This window comes from Enhydra lutris, unplaced genomic scaffold, assembly GCF_002288905.1.
Source record: "Enhydra lutris kenyoni isolate GAN:26980312 unplaced genomic scaffold, ASM228890v2 scaffoldscaffold3, whole genome shotgun sequence".
Classification (NCBI taxonomy): Eukaryota; Metazoa; Chordata; class Mammalia; order Carnivora; family Mustelidae; genus Enhydra; species Enhydra lutris.
Genome location: NW_019154087.1, coordinates 40885434 through 40893581, shown reverse-complemented (window position 1 = coordinate 40893581; position 8148 = coordinate 40885434).

Genomic DNA, 8148 nt, shown 5'->3' with positions numbered 1-8148 from the left:
AAGATATTTGGGGAAGAGGTTTGTGGATAGACCTATCTGAATGAGCAAAAACTGTGAAGATGTTTCTGTCTCATGTGAATGCTCACCAAAGGGCAATGCCAGAAGAGGAGAATCCTAATAATTAAGTGTGACCTGTTTTATGGATACCAGTCAGCTTCATTACCCAACCACACTTCTCATTGCCCAATGGACTCATGAACAAAATGACCATGGTGGCAGGGAGGGAGGTTATGCATGGGCTCAGCAAGGCCAATGTGACTCTGGCCAATGTTGAGTGCCTGATCTGCCAGCAGCAGAGACCAATACTGAGCTCCCATATGGCACCATTCCCCAGGTGATCGTCTGGTTACGTGGTGGGAAGTTTATTGTATTTGATACCACTTCTACCATGGAATGCACAGTGTTTTGTCCTTACTGGAACAGACACATATTCTGTATGTGGATTTGCCTTCTCTAAGGCTCTCTTCTGCAACAGAATGTTCCCCAAGTTCTAGTCAAACTGGCCTACATTCAGCTCCCTCAGTACACACCCCAGGTCCTTTCTTGGGGCCTTTGCCCATGTTGTTCTGTCTCTCTGGAATATTCTTTTCCCTGCTGTTATAGCCAGTTCCTGCTCATTCTTTAGGTGTCAGCTTATCTACCACCTCCTCAAAGATCCTTTCCATGACCACACTATCAAAATAACTTATTTGTTATCATCAAATCTGTTTATCTAGATTCATTTTTGTATTATTTTGTTTCCTTTTCTTCGAGTCTCATCCAACCCAGAGGGGGTGAGATGTTAATTACCATGCAAAGGAGCACATTTAAAGTTCTAAGGTAATCTGCAAAAGAGAGGTTGTATTTCTTTTGGGGTGACCTGGGAAAATTTTGCAGAAGAGATGCTGTTCCTCCCAATATAGTAGAAGAGATAGCATTCCTTCTGGTACAGGTGGCTCATACATGCGAACATTCAGGAAAAAAGGAATAGTTGTCCCATTTGATTCCAGCTTCTTAACCTCTATAAGCTTTGTGCTATTTGCTGCCCATTTGTCAAACTTTATTGCTTTTACTATGTTCATTTTGCCTCTCCTCTGCTCATAAACTAGCGATTTTTTTTCTAAAGATTTTACTTTTAAGTAATCTCTACACCCAATGTGGGGCTCAAATTCACAACCCTGAGATCAAGAGTCACATGCTCCACCAACTTAACCAGCCAGGTGTCCCCATAAACTAATAACCAAGAAGTTGTGGTTAACTTTGCCTCAGCTGCTCTGGGCCCTTCATCCTTCTGAGTGTTTCCAAAATGGTAGAGAGTCTCATGGTAGGAGGGAGTCCAGGGGCAGTGATGTGGTCGCAATTTCACAGAATATACAAATAAAACCAGGAGAGAGACTGCAAACTGGGCTTTGGAGCCTCCCACTCATCTTCCTTCAGGACTGAGCACAGAGTGACCATTTTCTTACTCAAAACCATGTGCTCTTATTTCTAGTTCTGTAAATGTTGCTGTAAGGTCATCTTTAATAAATATTCTGAGCTACCTTGCACACATGAGTAGGTGAGGGCATTAAACTATTCAAAACCCATAGATGTTTCCAAATTCTAAAGAGGAAGGATTGGTGTCAAAACACAGCATATGTGTGGCACAAACTGCCACAGGTAGATCAATGGATTCACTATGAAGCAACATTGCTTGATGCTGATGAACTCAAAATCACACGATATACTCCTATCATTTCCAAGAAGAATCATGTGGACTTCCCCACACCAGCATGTAAGCTTGTTCCAGCCAAATGAATTGGGTGAGATGGACTACTAACTTATCTGAGTCGACAAGTGTTACTTTGTTCTGGAGGGGAAGAATATGATCATAAGTTCCTTGGAAGTATATGCATGATCATTTACACTTTCCTAAACCTGACTGCACTTACAAATAGTGCTAGTTAAGTCTTTTGTTTCCAGAGTTCTCATGTGGAAAATCCTACATGGACCCCATCAACCATCAAAGTCATTATAGTAGGACTTGGTCAGAGCCTGTCATAAAACTGGTGTCCCAACAGTGAACGTGACAAAATGGATGTCCATTCAAAACTGCAACTGCCAGTCTTTATTGCTGGTTTGGTATCTGTTAATATGAAGACTGGGACCACTATCCATCAGAAGGAAGGAAGAGGGAGAGAGAGAGAGAGAGGAAGGGGAAAACGGAGCAGGAGAGAGTGGGAGAGAAAGAAAGTTTCTATCAATTGTTTTCAATCTAAACTATTTTTTTAAAGTTCCATTTGCATTTATGGAAAAGGTGATGTTGCCCATGAAGACGTGCTTATTTCCCTAAACAGCTCATAAATTTCCATCTGCCAAAAAAAATGTCATTTGACTTCACTAAGCTAAAAATTGTTAGGAAACAAAAGGGTACATAAGCTGAATGGTTACATTTTCAGACCAATTTCGTAATGTATTGTCCATCTAAGTACAGTGACTTTATTCTGCTGCAGATTTCCCAATCGCAACTATTCTGCTTTTTTTGCTTTTATAACATACGGTCACTATCTCTTCAACATGTATGTGCAGAATGTGCCTGAAGAAAGAATTTCAATGTTTAATGTTTTACTATAGCTTCTTGTTTGTCAACTCTCCCTGCTGTCACTGTGGGGTTTACTTTTCTGTTTTGTCTTCTTGTAAGATGCAGCAAGTTATAAACCAACAGGATTTCTCACGTTTAATATGGTATATAACTTTATGCATTTTTCTAAATGTATTTCCCGTACTTTGAATTTAACACAAGCTCTAAAATCACAGGTATCACCTTTGACAATAATAATATTTCACTATTGGTGTTCCTGGGTGGCTCAGTCGTTAAGCATTTGCCTTTGGCTCAGGTCATGATCCCTGGGTCCTGGGATTGAGTCCCCCATCAGGCTCCTTGCTCAGCAGGAAGCCTGCTTCTCCCTCTCCCACTCCCCCTGCTTGTGCTTCCTCTCTCCCTGTGTCTCTCTGTGTCAAATAAATAAATAAAATCTTAAAATAATAATAATAGTAGTAATAATAATAATAATATTTTACCCTTATCGGAGGCTTCCTAAGTTCCAGGTACTGGGCTAAATTTTACAAGTGTGTGGAATCCTCACAACATTATGTAGGAGGTGCTGTTTCTGACCCTACTTTACAAAAGAGGCCCAGAGAGGTTAACTAGCTCAAGATGCCTCAGATAAGAAATGAGCAAAGCTGCGTTTGAACTGAGGCAGCCTGACTGCAAAGCCCTTGCTCTGAAGAGTGATGTTATACTATTGTACAGCAGTTATACCTTCGAACATTTAAGAAACACCTTGTCTTTTTATAGTTGGTGCGAGAAAGCAGTGAGACCTATGATTTATACAAATCCTACTTCAGGGTCTGATCTTTTTCAACAAGTCAGCTAACAAGGCTCTTCGCTCACCCGATTACAAGTAAGTGTTCTGGAGTAAGGCATTTACACCTATGTAACAAAGCAAGGACATGTGATGGCCTCTCACCTCCTTTGTGTTTCTGCTACTGCTGCCTATTTGTCAAGCCCACTGCTTTAACTATGAAATATTTTCCTTTCCTTTGCTGGTCAGCAAAGTTCACTGAGAGACCGGTACTACATGGTACTATTTACCATGTAGATAGTAAACATCATTTCCTATATTTACTATGGCTTATGATTTCACACAAATATCTGCAAAGTGTTTAATGAATTTCAGGGTTCAGAGTAAGCTTTTTGAGAAAACAGATTCCTTAATCCCCCCCCCTTTTTTTTTTAAGATTTTTATTTATTTGACACAGAGAGAGAAATCACAAGTAGGCAGAGAGGCAGGCAGAGAGAGAGGAGGAAGCAGGCTCCCCGCTGAGCGGCGAGCCCAATGTGGGACTCGATCCCAGGACCCTGGGATCATGACCTGAGCTGAAGGCAGAGGATTAACCCACTGAGCCACCCAGGCACCCCTCCTTAATCCCCTTTTAATCAAAGGTATTGCCCCTCTCCAAGAAAATAGTTTTATGACCTGATTCCTTATCATCTTCCCTATTGGCTTCCCTTACCTCAAAACTCCTTTTTTTCCCCCATTTCATTCTGCCTTCCTTTATTCCCCTTTTCCCTTACATATTCATTTTAAGAATTACTGATCTAGAAATGATACCAATGTCTGTCTATTTTAAAAAAAAAAAAAAGGAAACTGTATGTGTTCACAAAATAAAGAACTTAGTTGGAGGCAAAGCACAGATTCATGCTCTACTAGCTAAAAGCTCTCAGGAATCCTCGCCCGAGGAACCCTGCTCCGAAGACCCTGAGCAGTCTCTCATCCTTGAAACACAGAAAGCATTAGTGGTAAAGGAACAGCTATTCATTTGGCTAATTGAAACTCCCTGAAGATGATGTCAAGGAGTGAGAAATATGGATCCTTGATGTCTGGATATTCTCCTAAAAACTCCCATGTCCCCAGAATCTATCTGGAAAACTAGAAACCATTTAAAGTACATATAACAGAGTTTAACTCAGGGAATTGGTACCATGGAAGATGGAGGACTCGAGAAACCAAATAGGCTCCATGAGTCAACATCAGCAGCTAGCCACTGCCCTCCCTGGATCAGGGGAGGGAAAGGGAATGGCAGAGCACAGGGCCGGGGTGAGGACCAGGTGAAAGTTGGGGCCCTGGGAAAGGCACAGGCATGGTCAGAGAGGCTGCTGGATGCAGAAGGAGAGAGAATGGGGAGAAAAACAAAACAAAACAAAAAACCCTGGCTTCTCCATTCTTCCTGCCTGCCTCTCTCCTGTCACTTCTAGCCATTGACTAATACTAGCCAAAGGTGAGCTGACCACAGGCTATTCCCTCTGATCCACACAGTCAACAGAGGATGTGAGAACTAGATCTGACAGCAGTCAGGCTTGGATGGCACACTCCAATTCTCTCTTCCACTTTTCTGTGGCTACACAGTCATCCTTTCCCCACATCAGAGGGCTGTAACTCAATCAAAAATGGAACTTTAGAATTTATGCAGTAACTAACTAGTCAGTCATCCAACTGTGTTACATCACAGGGATAAACTTCAGGGAATAATGTGCTTAAAACAGAGAAAGAAAGAAAGAAGAAAGAAAGGAAGGAAGGAAGGAAGAGAAAGAAAGGAAGGAAGAAAGAAAGAAAATGAATCTAAATCAATGTACAAAAGACTTGACACAAAGCTCTATCTCTGGGACGTTTGTTAAAATTTAGTTGTACATTATTTCCTTATTGAGTTTTGCTTTTCTATTTTCCTGGAATATAGTCATAAAGTCAAATTTAGCAAGCTTATATTGGTAAATCACATTCTGCAAAATTATATTACTTCTTTATACTTCCACAGAGATATTTCAGTGACTATTTCAGAAGAATAGAAATGATGATGAGGACTCAAAGAAAATAAAACTCTATAAACTATTTTTTAATTTCTCAATTTTCAAAAATATTCTTGTCATAAACATTCATTATAGCATATAATTTTAAAAGCCTTAAGGTATATTAAAACCATCCAAAAAATACTAAATTTTGAGAGTTAAGAGACACTCACAACATATTGATCTGTTTTTATCAGATCTGGTATATTCTTACCTTTAGTAACCTCTCCCCCCCACCCCACCCCCAGAAAATATCCTGTAAGAAGTATGAGCTAAAAAAGGCTCTGAGTTTCCTGAGGGTGAGAAAGGAAGCTTGTTTGATTTTGTGTCCCCAGTAGCAGGTGCAGTGCCTCATACCTAGCAGGAGTTCATTAATGTTTGTTCAGTGGATTAGTCCTTGGTTCAGAAAGAAAAGAATAAGGATCTTGGTGTATCATAGGCACTAATGAAGTAGGGAGTGATCCTGTTAAAATTCTATTTTAATATGTAATCCTTCTGCTCAAGAACCTACACTGCTTTATCCATTGCCCAGGATAGAGTTCCAGATAGAATACAGGACACCTAGCTGAATGTGAATTTCAGATAAACATGAGCAATTTTGTAGTGCATGCCCAAATATTGTACATATAAAAATATGTGCATATTTGAGACATACTTATACTAAAACACTCTTCATTGTGTATCTGAAATTCAAATTTAATTGGTCATCCTATATTTTTATTTGCTAGATCTGGCAAACCTACCACAGGATTAAATACAAATTTCTATTTTATCATGGTTTAAAAATAGCTTAATTGCCAGAAATATTTATTAGAGATGGCCACCCAATGCAGTTAGCCAGGCATCACCACAGGAACAAATACTCATAATTCTTATAAGTAGTTTTTAAATTTTTAAATAATTTTTCTGAGCAAAAAAATAATTAGTTTTGAAGTAATTAAATAATCCAATAAATAGGAAAATAAACTTTGATGTTCAGAATTATTTTGAATCCTGCTCCTGCATTAAGTTACCACATGCCATTGGAAAGCCAGTTATCCACCTCGACTTTACAAAATGATTCTAATTACTTTCCTGTCATGTTGAGAAGAAAACAAAGAACTTGATCAAACTACAAAAGTTCCTTTATATCCTTTTTTTTTCATTTCTTCATGGAACTAATCACGTTAACTGCTATAGTTTGAATGTTTGTATCCCTTTGAAATTCATGTGTTGAAACCTAATCCCTAAAATTATGGCCTTTGGGGAGGTACTTAGGTCATAAGGATGGAGCCCTCATGAGTGGGATTAGTGCCTTTGTAAGAGATCCCAGAAAGCTTCCTCACTCCTGTCACCACGTGAGGACATAGTAAGAAAATGGCTGTCTGTGAAATAGGAAGTGGGTGCTCACCAGACGTCAAATTTGCCAATGCCTTCATCTTGGACTTCCCAGCATCCAGAACTGTGAGATACAAGTATTTGTTTTTCATGGAGTGTGCTTGTTGTGATGAGCACTGGGTGTTGTGTGTAAGTGTTGAATCACAAACTGAACACCCAAAACTAATATTACACTGTATGTTGACAAACTGGAATTTAAATAAAAACTTTAAAAAAATATTATTCATAAACCATCCATCCAGTCTATGATATTCTATTACAGCAGCCTGCATGGGTAAAGACACTAACCATTTGATTTATACCATTCCTATCATTTTGTATCCATTTATACACACACATATATATGCATATATGCACATGCTATTTCTTATTTACAAAAATGAATCACCTATTACATTGCAATTTTCATTTTCATTTAGTCTTGGAGGTCTACAAACACTTTTATTTATTTAATTTTACTAAACAGGTAATATACATACACTTTGTGGCAGGCAGACTCTAAAATGTACCCCCTATGATCCCCAACTGCTGATACTCACGCCCTTGTGTAATACCCTCCCTTGAACTGTGGGATGGCCTAAAGACTTGTTCTGACAAACAGAATAGGACAAAGGTGATGTGATGTCACTTTCATGATGAGGTTACATAAAATTTGACTTTCATTTTGCTAGCAGAGTTTTACTGCCTTTTCAGTTTTCTGGCTTTGATGAAGCTAGCTGTCATGTTGGAGAGGAAACTGGGGAGGTCTCCAACCAACAAACAACTAGGAACTGAGGCTATCAGCCCAATGGTCCTCAAGGAACTGAATCCTGACAACAACCACATAGCTTGGAAGGAGATTTTTCCCCAATTATGCCTTTAGGGAAGACTCCAGTCTGGGCCAACACCTCATTTACAGCCATATAAAGACTGATGCAGAGGACCCAGCCAACCACACCTGGATCCCTGACCCACAGAAACTCTGAGTCAACAAATGTGTGTTGTTTCAGGCTGCTAAGTTTTGGGTAAGGCTGCTATACAGTAATAGATAACAAATGCATACATGTTGCAAAATTTAAAAGCCAATAAATTTAAGTCTTCTTCCCATTCTTATCTCTAGCTAATCAGATCCATTTCCCAGAGGCAAACACTGTTACAAGTATCAACTGAGATCATCAATCTCAAACCACTTTAAATGCTTAAAAGAAAATAAACAAATTATAGGTATTAATATCACTATTCATACTAAAATTCCCAGATTTGCAAATGATACTAAGATCTTTGAGGAAGGTGAGAACAACAGGAATAATTAAACAATTCTCTCACTTGGGACTAGCTGGAAACACCAGAAAAAGTGACAGATAAATGTCAGAATAGCCCAGATAAAAAAGGATATTTATATCCGGCAGAATTTCTAACTACATTTA